The sequence below is a fragment of the Natrix helvetica genome (assembly GCF_964273705.1).
Source record: "Natrix helvetica genome assembly, chromosome: 2".
NCBI lineage: Eukaryota > Metazoa > Chordata > Lepidosauria > Squamata > Natricidae > Natrix > Natrix helvetica.
In genome coordinates, this window is record NC_138552.1 from 169001863 (window position 1) to 169015049 (window position 13187).

The window sequence follows — 13187 nt, forward strand, 5'->3', positions numbered from 1 at the left end:
GACGCTTATGACGTTGTTTGTTGTTCAAGAGCGGCTTGACAAGAGGAATATGACATTTGAAGCCCATGTCTAGGATCCGTCTGTGTGTGGTGGCTCTTGTTGCACTGACTCCAGTCTCAGTCCACTCCTTGTGAAAGTCCCCAACACTTTTCCTGACAATCCTCTCCAGGCTGCAGTCATCCCTGCTGCTTGTGCACCTTTTTCTTCCACACTTTTCCCTTCCACACAACTTTCTATTAATGTGCTTTGATACAGCACTTTGGGAACATCCAACTTCTTTTGCAATTACCTTTTGAGGCTCTTCCTCCTTATGGAGGGTGTCAATGATGCTTTTCTGCACAACTGTCAGGTCAGCAGTCTTTCCATGGTTGTGATTCCTACTGAACCAGACTGAGAGACCATTTAAAGGCTCAGGAACCCTTTGCAGGTGTTATGGCTTAATTAGCTGATTAGAGTGGGACACTTTGAGCCTAGAATATTGCACCTTTTCACAATATTCTAATTTTCTGAGATGGTGGATTTGGGGTTTTCATGAGCTGTAAGCCATCAACATCACAATTATGACAAATCATGGCTTGAACTATCTTGCTTTGCATGAAATGAGTCTATCTCATATATTAGTTTAACCTTTTAAGTTACATTACTGGAATAAATGAACTTTTGCACGATATTCTAATTTTTTGAGTTTCACCTGTACATAGCAGCTGAGATACCACTGAAGGGAGGATATTTCATAGAGTAGGGGCCTCTTGGGGAAAAGCCCCTGTTCTAGTCACCACCAAATTAGCACCTGGAAAGTATAGAGATAGAAAATCAGACTAATTAAGTAAACTTTGACTGTGCTGTCAACATGAATCTACTCCAAAGGGTTCCACTTTTTAAACAGGGGTTGCCTAATAGGAAGAAGGGAATCAAGAATAATTTTTGGTCTTTAAACTCCACAAACTGGATCCAGCAAGGAAACATATGTAATAAACGAACTACAATTCTGTGTAATAAACAAAATCTGCAAGGCAGAAGTAAACTTGTAATGTTCTATTGTGCTTTTTATCTTCTCAAGTGATTCCCACCAATACCTACTGTCCAATTCTACAATGCTGCTTTTGAGTGCAACCAAAGAGGGATGCTTACAACAAAAGTAGAGAAAGTGCCACCAGCCTATCTGCCTTACTAAGAGGAACTCAGGAAAGTTGGGCTGAACTGTTGTGTACCCATGACATTAAGACCTTCATGAAAACCACCAGCCCTTCCCAACTGGGTATGACACAGCAAATTCATCACGGAACAAACTAGTTCTAATTTTCTTTGCTAGGTGAAATAATGATGAACTGGGTCTGGAAAGATAATTAGTTAAGTTTTATTAGTATTTCATTGGATTGTTAAAATTTGTTGTTCTTCTTTTTAGCATATATATATATATATATATATATATATATATATATATATATATATATGTGTGTGTGTGTGTGTGTGTGTGTGTGTGTGTGTGTGTGTGTGTGTGTGTGTGTGTTGTATTTGTACTGATAAATAAATAAAGGGAGACTAGTATAGATCTATTTCAAGCTAATTAGCTCTCATCAGCTAGCCATACCCTTACTGGGATTACAACCCGGGCTGTATATATCTTAGGCAGGAGTCTTAGCCACCACGGGCTCTTTTCCTTATCAGTTGAGCCAGGGAAATAGGGGGAGTCTCCTTTTGGATTAGGTTGGTGATTGTTTTTCTTTGGAATCCATTGGAGATTAATACATTTGTGAGTTTGTGTAATTCAGTTTTCAGGTGGTCTTTGTCGGCTAGGCGTTTGGTTCTGGAGATGAGGGTCTTGGCTACAGAGTTGATCTGTGCAGGGTGGTGATGGGATTGTGCATTTAAGTAGCGGTTGGTGTGTGTTTTTTTCTGGTAGATGGTGTGTCCTAGGGAGCCATTGGGTTTTTTGTAGATTAGGACATCCAGAAAGGGAAGTTGGTTGTTTGCTTCTATTTCCATGGTGAATTGTATTTTGGGGTGTAGGTTGTTGACATGTGTGAGGAAGTTGTCCAGTTTTTCTTTTCCATGTGGCCAAATCACGAAAGTGTCATCAACATATCTAAGCCAGAGTTTGGGTTTGTGTTCAGATTTGTCTAAGGCGTTGGTTTCGAAATGTTCCATGTATAAGTTTGCAATGACAGGAGAGAGGGGTGATCCCATGGGTGCTCCTTCTATCTGTTTGTATCTTTGTCCATTATGGATTTAGTATGTGTTGGTTAGGCAGTGGTTGGTCAGGTCTAGGATGTGTTTGGGGGGGTTGTGTTTCTTCTGGATGGCTGTCAAGGCTTCTTTTATGGGCACCTGGGTGAAGAGGGATATGACGTCGAAACTCACAAGTAGGTCACTGGGTTGTAAGTTTTGTTTCTTTATTGTTTCTATGAAGTGGAGTGAGTTTTGTACGTGTGAGGTGATGGATTCTGCGTAGGGTTGGAGTTGTTTGGCGAGGAATTTGGCAAGGTTCTGTAGAGGTGAGCCTATGGAGCTGACTATGGGTCTGAGTGGTATTCCTTCTTTGTGTATCTTGGGGAGGCCAGAGAGTTTGCGGCATCTGGAAGATTTCTCTCTGGGGATGATTATATAATTTTTTCTTGTACTTAAGTTTTATATTTCTTTTGAAATACTGGCTGTCCTGCCTCTTCCTTAGTATATATTTTTATTTGTAATCTCTTTTGATTACATATTTTCTAATTCTTACATGTTTTTGAAGAAATATTTTATGCCTTATAAATGCTTACATTTCTGCCTAATGGCATCCTGGCAATACTGTACTTTAAAGATATATTAAATTATATCAAAAGAAAGGAAAAAGAAAACATGACTTAAATCAAACCAAAAATCAGTAAAATCTAACTCAAGCCATGATAACCATTATGATTCTTAGATTTTTTCCAGTTCTGGAGGCATAACATTTATTTTCAATTTCAGTGTTCTTCTAAGGACCTTTAGATTTGGTTCAACACATTCTATTTGCTGCCTATTTGGGTACATCATTTATTCTTATTGTATAGCACAGCTTTCAGAATTATTTATTTTGGAACTTGAAGGGTTTGTTCCAAAAAATTGCCAGTGAGTTAGAAATTAATTTTAGCACTCCAGTGAGTTGGAACAATGTTGAAAGGCCTGGTTTTTGTATTGTTTTTCCATTGTGCCACCAAGTCACACTGATGGAATTCCTGAGCAGTTGAAAGACCGAGATGATTCAATCTCAACACCAACTTCCATATTCCACTTTTTAAAAATTAAATAAGTAACTGATTTTAAAATTGTCACATTACAATTAATAATTATTACTGTAGGAGTTCTTTGAATCTCTGAAGTGCTATTCTTAAATGATTCCTTTGGTTTGTTTTCATTATGCTTAAAAAAAGAAATTAAGACATATTTCCAATCGGTCTATTGTTTTTTGATAATAGAATATATGTCTTATCTCTTGATTAACAATCTCATTTGTTGAAAGGCAAACTTGGCTGCTATGATGCTATGCAACAAATATTGTAATTATAATTGTATTAAGGAATGAATATTTGATAGCCACAGTTTAAAGGGAAACAAATTACCCCTTAATTCAGATTCATAACATTATGGAGAAAAGAATAAAACTGTCTATATCATCATGAATTTAATTCTTAATTTGTAATTCGGTTGCTAAATCTCAGTTGCTGCTTTTAAGGTATCTAACGTTAACCTCCACCTGTAGAAGGAATGGCTTTAGCTGAATCATGAAGCCAGCACAGCGAGTGAAAGCTGCAGTCCACCACTCTTTGGAAAACCCAGATATCTGAACTTGTCTTTAGCACAAGGAAACAATGAGACACACAGAGAAAACTTGTATTTTGGTTACTGCATTCAAAAAGGGGTTTGATTAATATTGGTCTGTCACCCTGTTTTTAGTACCTTGGTATATATAATAATGAAACTTATTCAGTCAAAGTGATTAAGCAATTAAATTTCTAAAAAAAGAATGTTTCACATTTCAGGGAAATAACTATACAGCACATTAAGAAAAAATCACCTTTATATTATTGCTGATTAAGCTATTAGATGATGCAAAGTTGTTGTTTTTTTTCCAACCAACACATGCTTTGGCAAAGTCCTTATTAAATTGTGAACTTTTCCTATGTGCTGTCCATATTTTCATTTTAAGTTTCTCCTGAATGGGAGAACAGGAGGAAAATATGTGCAAAAGACTATCTAAAGCATTCTCCTTGGAATCACTGGCCTTATGCTTTTGGACAGAAAAGATAACTGCTATAAAGTTGCTTTTTATTATATGAACTGCCTTCTACTAGTCGCACAATGAAATTGCATGTTCACTTCTGCATTCTGATCAAGAATGCAAAAAGTGGAAATGAATGATAAGAAATCTAATGTAGTACCACAGAGAATAAGCATAAAAGAGAGAAGTAAGAAGCCAAAGACTACACTCTAAAGAATCATTACCCAGAGCAGATTATAGACATAAAGAAGAAAATAGAATGGAAAAGAAATAGTATTAATGTGGTACTAAGGATTTCTTACCTGAAAAGCAAGTCCTGAAGGATGGAACTATAAAATAGAATGTCAGTAATGAATAGAGTTGATAGACAATAGTTTTGTAATTTATCATTTTCTTCTAGATGCATTCAGCAAACAGTACTAAAGAAACCAAAAAGTAGAATTTAGTTTAAGCTTTTTAGATGTAAAACTGAATGGGAGACATGTGATTATGGAAGTTTAGAGACAAGTTTAAAGATGATGGTGCAATTAAGCAATTACATACTGTATTTTGTGAAGTATCACAAAATTACCCATATATATATTGATTTATAAAATTTTTGAATTACGGTATCTGTGTATCACTAATGAAATTTTCTACCAATTTCATGTTCACTGACATTTGCACAGAGTTCTATGATAAATACAAACTTTGTATTCTCTTTTTGTCTGTCTCCAGGAAATACCGTACCTGATGTGGTGCAATTCGTTTCCACACTGACCAAGTGCTTTTTCTTAATCTTTAAGTTAAAGTACCACTAGAGGGCACAATATTCTTAAAGTATTTTCTTCTGGAGCCTAAAATGAGCAGGTCTGTTTAATAAATTACCTGCTAAATAGAGTAATTTTTGTTTTTTTATACTTTTCCTCAACATAAGAAGCTCACATCCTCTGATTCAGAACTGTAGACTTAGTATTATAAAATAGGCAAGATTAAGTGTATTCTTGAACATTTCAATGTGTTCCTCAAAAGTGTATAAAATCACAAGTGCGTACACGTGCCGTGCAATAAATATTTCTTACTTGATATGTTATTCCGCAAATATTTCTTTGAAGTTCTATGTCTTTGATGGGAATAAACTTATATTCTTGTTTCCTTAACAGCAGATAGCAGGAGTGTTATTATACACAGTGATGTACTTTTTTTTTTGGGTAGACAGGAGGCGATGACAGATCTGCCTTATGGACTATCATCTTTCCAAATAAAACCAGTCTATTTTTTTCATCAACTCAGAATGTTAAAAGTTGGAACCCACTACTACATATAGTTTAATCCTCTGCCCAATAAGGAACTTACTACTGTAGTACTCCAACAGATAGCCATCTAACTTCTGTTTAAACCTTTTAACATAGGAGAGTTCACTCCTACCCCCCACCCAACCCATTCTGTTCCCTTGTTGAACAGCTCTTATCTTTAGGAAATTATTTATTATATAGGAAATTAATTATTGTGTGCCACCTTCCACAGATACTGGAAGACACCTACCATGTCTACCCATAGTCTACCACCTTGCTCTTCAAATCTTTCTTCCAGGCTCCTTTCTCTTGATATGCTCCACATTTTCAGTGTCCTACCTAAAATGTGATATTCATAATTGGGTGCAATATGCTAAATGTGGTCTGAATGGTTAAAAAAAAGGAAAAGTAATTAATCTTGTATTTCTGTTTATGCAATCTAAGGCTACCTTTTCTTTTCTTTGCAGCTTCACCAAGACATTCAAATCTTTGTTACATAAAGTACCATCCAATGTGGTCTTTCCATTTTATGCATATGCCTTTGAATTTTTTCTTTTCCACGCAGGTCATTGACCTTATCTTTCTTCTTGTTGAAATTCATTCAGTTTGTTTCTACCCAGTACACCATCTTCGTTCTGAATACTGATTGTGTCCCATAACATTTTTGCTATTCCGCAGCTTTTTTCCATCCTCAAATATGATACTTCTATTTTCCAGTGCCATTTATACACATACTGAAAAGCACCGGGGCCTAAAATGGAATTTGGCAGTATGCTTTGTATTACTTCCTTCCAACCGGATGCAATCTGTTAAAGTAGTTACATTGGATTAGTTTGTTCAACCAGATCCATTGCCATGTAATGATACCGTTGTCAAGTTTATATTTTGCCATCTTCTCTAATAGAAACTTTATTATTGAAGACTTTTATCATTACAATACAATACAATAGCAGAGTTGGAAGGGACCTTGGAGGTCTTCTAGTCCAACCCCCTGCCTAGGCAGGAAACCCCATACTGTTTCAGACAAATGGCTATCCAACATCTTCTTAAAGACTTCCAGTGTTGGGGCATTCACAACTTCTGGAGGAAAGCTGTTCCACTGATTAATTGTTCTAACTGTCAGGATGTTTCCCCTCAGTTCTGAGTTGCTTCTCTCCTTGATTAGTTTCCACCCATTGCTTCTTGTTCTACCCTCAGGTGCCTTGGAAAATAGTTTGACTCCCTCTTCTTTGTGGCAACCCCTGAGATATTGGAACACTGCTATCATGTCTCCCCTAGTCCTTCTTTCTATTAAACTAAACATACCCAGTTCCTGCAACCGTTCTTCATATGTTTTAGTCTCCAGTCCCCTAATCATCTTTTTTGCTCTTCTCTGTACTCTTTCTAGAGTCTCCACATCTTTTTTACATCGTGGCGACCAAAACTGAATGCAGTATTCCAAGTGTGGCCTTACCAAGGCATTATAAAGTGGTATTAACACTTCACGTGATCTTGATTCTATCCCTCTGTTGATGCAGCCTAGAACTGTGTTGGCTTTTTTGGCAGCTGCTGCACACTTCTGGCTCATATTTAAATGGTTGTCCACTAGGACTCCAAGATCCCTTTCACAGTTATTACTGTTGAGCAAGGTACCACCTATACTGTATCTGTGCATTTCGTTTTTGTTGCCTAAATGTAGAACCTTACTCTTTTCACCATTGAATTTCATTTTATTAGATAGTGCCCAATGTTCAAGTTTGTCAAGATCCTTCTGGATCTTAAGCCTATCTTCTGGAGTGTTGGCGATTCCTGCCAGTTTGGTGTCATCTGCAAATTTGATGAGTTTCCCATTTATTCCCTCATCCAAATCATTGATGAAGATATTAAAGAGCACTGGGCCTAAACAGAGCCTTGGGGTACTCCACTGCATACTTCCCTCCACGTAGATGCAGTTCCATTGAGGACTACACGTTGAGTGCAGTTGGTCAGCCAGTTACGAATCCATCTGGTGGTGAATGTTCCCCTTGGAGGAAGAGAATTAGGTAAAGTAGAAGTGGAGGAGATTTGTTCTTTTCCCTACAAACAAACAAAAGATTTTTTTCTAGTACAAACATTTGAAAAAAAGGCCCATTTCCCACTTTTTCTATGGAGACATAAAAACCCTCATTTTTATTGCTTTTACTTTCTCTCGACTGCCTAAATTTCTTTTATGCTTTAGCTTTCCTGATTTTATTTCTGCAGATAACAATTACTTGATTACTTGGTGACCACATGTCCATGTTCTCCTATTTTTTTCCTCATTGGATTGGTGTATGATTGATTTCTTATTTTTAAGAGGCTCACTTGTGCTCTTTCCCACATGATAGTTTTTATGCTTCAGATCCCACCTAGTCAGTGGTAGGATCCTGCTAGTTTAACAACCAGTTCGGTGACCATGTGTTTTGCGCACCTCTTAGACTTATATACTGCTTTACAGACCTCTCTAAGCAGTTGGGGCTTTATCAGCCACCAGCCATCTGTCCACATTGTGGACCGCCCACAACCTGTTAGGTGTCAAGGTCCTCTTCAAACACGATGGACGAACATCATCAGAAGCGCTTTACAAAGTCAGCATATTGTCCCCAACTATCTGGATCCTCATTTTACTGACCTCGTAAGAATGGAAGCCTGAGTCAGCCTTGAGACTTGTAAGATATGAACTGCTGAATTGCAGTCAGCAGTCAGTCAGCAGCTGTAGCCTGCAGTACTGCATTCTAACCACTGCGCCACTTTGGCTTATTTACCATATTTTTTGGAGTTTGGGGCCGCTTTTGCTCAGTTCCCCCCCCCCCAGCCCCCAGGAGCACTCTACAAGCCTCCCAAAGCTCTGCATGCCCTTTTTGTTGTTGTTGTTGCAAAAAACTCTGAGTTGTGCAGAGGGTTTGGGAGGCCTGCAGAGTGCAAAACCTTTTTTTAAATTATCTCTTCAAAATCATATTGCGTCTTATATTCTTGTGTGTCTTATACTCCAAAAATATGGTAGTCATTTGTTGTTTGTTTTAAAGTCTTTACATTCTTAAATTTACAGTTATCGAAGAAGAGAGATAAACTGATCGGGTGACTTTTCAGACTTGTTGTTCAGAAGATCTTTGATACCCTTAGGATAGTAAATAAGCAAATCCACCCTTGCAATTAATGTTGGGGGGGGATGTCTCCTTGGGAATAAAATGGGTGGAGGAAATATCCCAATGTACAATAGAGAAATGAAGAGGTGATCCACATTTTGACCATATTGGAGAGATTCTTCATTCCTGGTCAATGATCAGCAGGGGAGGGGGGGGGACACATTGCAGATTGCAGTAGTATGTATTCACGTTACAGCAAGAGAGGAAGAAATTAGATGGATGGATGATGTATCCACCTATGGGTGTTTAATAAATGGGAATGGTTTTTGTGTATGCTATGTGGGAAGCAGTAGGACTGTAGGTTTTATGTTCCAATAGGGTAACCAGGATTCTCCCGCCGGATGTATGGGCCAATGAAGGAAGGTCTACGCAGCGCCACCTACTGGTTGACCGGCTCGGTACACAACAGTAGGGTAGCTTCATTTCCACCCATCATTACTTACAGCATATGTGGCCATTAGGGAATTCACCATCCTGTGTGGAAATTGATTTCAGACATACTGAGTCTTCAAGGAAGGCCTACATGTGTGTTCTATATCTTTATGGGTTTTATTGCACTATTGTTGTTGCTCTGTTTCTCCTTCAGGTAAGCCCTGTTTAATATACTGTATCTTTATAACAGCAAACTAAAGTCATTTTCTTTAGGCTGTGCGACTTTTCTTGAATTTTCTTTTCTTGAACTTTCTTAATACTAAAAGAAACTAAAATGGTGATAGATGATTTGTGTACATTGGACTTCAAGGAAGCAGATTTAATAGACCTAAAGGAATGGGAAATACGTCCCCATGGCAGGAGAAGCTGCCGGGAAAGGAAGTGAATGGATAGAAGCTTCTAAAAGGGGAGACAATAAAATGCCATTGCAAACAATTCCAGTAAGTATAAAAAAGATAGAAGAATAAACAGCTTGACTCAGGAACGTGCGGTCAGGGGAGGCAGGGGAGGCAGAGCCTCACCGCTCTCATCATGAAGAGGAAAAAAAAGGGAAAAGGGAAAAGGCACATGTAGTCTGATTCCCTGCCTTCCTGAGTCAACATGAAGGGGACCGCGGAGCGCGCTCTGCGGTCCCCTTCATTTTGACTCAGGAAGGCGGGGAATCGGACCACGTGTGCAGGAGGAGCGTGCTCTGCGGTCCCCTTCATGTTGACTCAGGAAGGTGGGGAATGGGACCACGTGTGCAGGAGGCTGAGGCAGCCTCAGCCTCCAGCACACATGGTCCCATTCCCCGCCTCCCTGATGACGTCACCAGCCTCACCAGCCATAAACCTCACCGCACGTCACTGGCTTGACTATACTGAATGTCTGCAAATTAATAAAAGGAAGAACAAGAAATCAACAGAGAAAAATATACAGAAATAGCCAAGTCTCAGATAAAGGAATGAGTTGGCAAAGAATCTGAAAGAACTTGATGAACTTTTATCTTGGAAAAATGGGTAAAATGTCAGGTGGCTGATGGAGGACAAATGAGAAGAAGAGCACAAGAAAATATAGATATGTCTGCCTGCAGTGATACTGTGAAATACAGTGGAGCGTATCAAACTGATTGATCTATAATCAGTTGAAAATACTGTGATGACTCGAATTCATGAATGTATTTGTCAAGAATCACTCATGTCTGACTAATCTTATTGCTTTATTTGACCACATAGCCTTTTTTAATTGATTGTGGGAATGCTAAAGCCATAACATATCTTGATTTCATTAGAACATTTGAGAGAAATAGTCTTTAATATTCTGATCAGCAAGCTAGCTACATTTGAGTTGGATATAATGTCAATTAAGGAGATACATAGCTGGCAGGAAAATCATACTGAACATTTTTATTAATGATTTGAATGATAAGTTGAAATAAATGCTTAACAGATCTTCAGATGACACAAAATTGGCAGGACAGTTAACACTCTAGAAATAGAAAGAAAAATAAGTTAGAGAAATAGGTTGCTGAAAATAATTTAATGAAATTTAACAGTAGCAAAGTTCTTCACTTAGAAAATCAGTAGCAGTTATAGAATGCAATACTTGGCTGGGCAGTAATAGTGAAAATGATCTTGAAATAGTACTTAATTATGAACTGTAAATGAGTCAGCAGTGATGCAGTCAAAAAATGCAACTACAATTTAGGCTACATCCATAATAGTTTCCAAACCAAAGTTCTACTCTATATTTTAGTGGTCAGATTTCTCTTTGAATATTATATCCAGTTTTGGACACCTCATTCAAAGGATCCAGATAAATTGGAGCATGTAAAAAAGGGTAGCTGTGATAATCAAGAACTATGCTTATTAAGAGAAAATAAAATAACTCTAAAGATGTAACTAGGGGAAGGGAAGGCAAAGATGGTATGGTAGAACTTATCATGAGATGGAAAAGTTGGCACATAGAAGAAAGAACCTTCTCATTCTCAAAGTAATTCAAGTTATAGGAAGACATATTCTGCTAAATGTTAGGAAATTTAGCTATAATTTAAATAGTCTTTGCTGCTCTTGATAAGATTTTAAATATTTCTTGAGATGTGGCACTTTAAAAATTGTGTTTGTTGTGGTAAGAGTTGTTATTAGAGTACGATATAAAGAACATTTCTCTACAGAATTCAGAACTGATGAATTTTCAGATTGAATGCGTAAAGTATGTTGCTTGTTGCTCAATCCAGTAGGAAAACAGCACAACCATATTCTGCTAAGCATGACCAATTGTGCACTGGCAGATTGAAACAGGCACAAACAGGTTTTGTAAAGTGCCTCAGAGGTTAAAGGTGCACGTCTTGAGTATTTTATTGATTTCACTGCATAGGTTTATTTTGACACAGTACAGGTAGTATCTCTAATAGAATAGGATCATTCATAATTGAAGACATCTATTTTTCTTGACATAGCGAATTGACATTTGGAAAAAAAAATAACATCCACATTGAAAAGACTGTTAGGATTTCTATTTTCCCTTCATTTCTATTTTCCCTTCATATTTCTAAGATACACACAAAAACATTTTCCATGTCTATTTTTTCCTCCCAGCTGGATCTGTTTTAGATTAGAAGCAATTGGCTGATCTGCACGATCCTCGTAAAGTCTTAGAATTCTAGAATCATAGGGTTTGAAGATATCGTAAAGATCTTCTAGTCCAACCCCCTGCTCAAGGCAGAACCCTTATACCATCCGAGCCAAATGGTTTTCCAGTATATTTTTGAAAACCTCCAGTGATCACTGATTCTAGGATTATTGCAAGCAGCATTGTTGGAGATTACCTCAATGTTCATAGCATCTATTTCTTTGTATGTAAGATGATGGCTCAGTAGCTCCTTTTTAACAGGACTTTTTACAACTTAAGAAGTAATTGAAGGGGTAATGTTGCTTTGGTTACTAGTCAAGCAATCTTCCAATTCAAAATCTATGTGAATAATAAAATAAAAAAATTACCATGAAAAAAAAGAAAGAAAGAAAGAAAGAAAGAAAGAAAGGAAAGAAGAAAGAAAGAAAGAAAGAAAGAAAGAAAGAAAGAAAGAAAGAAAGAAAGAAAGAACTCTCAGTTTATATTAGAAATGCTGGCTGTCTTCCTAAAAATTTAATGCAATAGGAGTAGACTTCCATCAACCAATAAATAAATAAATGGAGATGTTACTAAGTAATATAACCCTCCTCTACTGAATGTAGAGAAATCCCATTTTAAAAGATTCATCCAAAAGTTTTTAGCACCTAAGATTTTTTTGTATGTGCCCTTTTAACCTGATCTTATTCCATAGAAGATCTAACCTATCTTAAGCAACGCATCACATAAAATAAAGATCTACAATTTATTTGCCTTGAGTTACTTGATGTCTTGGATGCTACTCAGTGGAAATTTATACCCCATCCTAATCCTGATTATCAATTCTTTTCTAGAGATAAATTACGTAGACTGTATGCTTCTGCTGCTGGAACACTTTTTGTGGAAATCTGTATCTTTTTCTCCTTACCTCAACAATCCTTCTAGCTTAGTTTTTTTCTTAAAATACAGCTGAGAATCATATAATGACCCAATGGTCTTGTCTGATTTATTTTTATCAGCTAAAAGGAAGAAAACTCTGAATGCTAGTTCCAATGTCTCACAATAACAACATTTTAGTGTCCTCTTCCTAGCTCCCAAATATAGAGAACCAATATACTAGCAGGGCAGCTTGTTCCCAAAAGGATCTATCCATAGAAATGTTGAATTTCTAAATTAGGAGTCTGTGCATTAGAGTGATAGAGAAGAGGGATACAGTACATAAAATGCAAGCACTAAATTAGAAATAACCATAACAAAAAGCAGCCAGTCTTGATCAATAATATAATTAGTGAAGAGCAGAATAGGAACCTATGACATTTCATTTGTTGCTAAATTAGAATTTCCAACAATTCTCACTAACTTAATCAATGTGAAGAAATGCAGGAATCTGAAGTTTGACCAAAGTGCTAAAGATAGATTTTTTTAGGTTGAATGAGCAGCTTATGAAAAACCTACAATTTCCTCCTCTTTCAGCATAGAAGAGTGTTAGGTCTGTAAGGCATTTGGCAT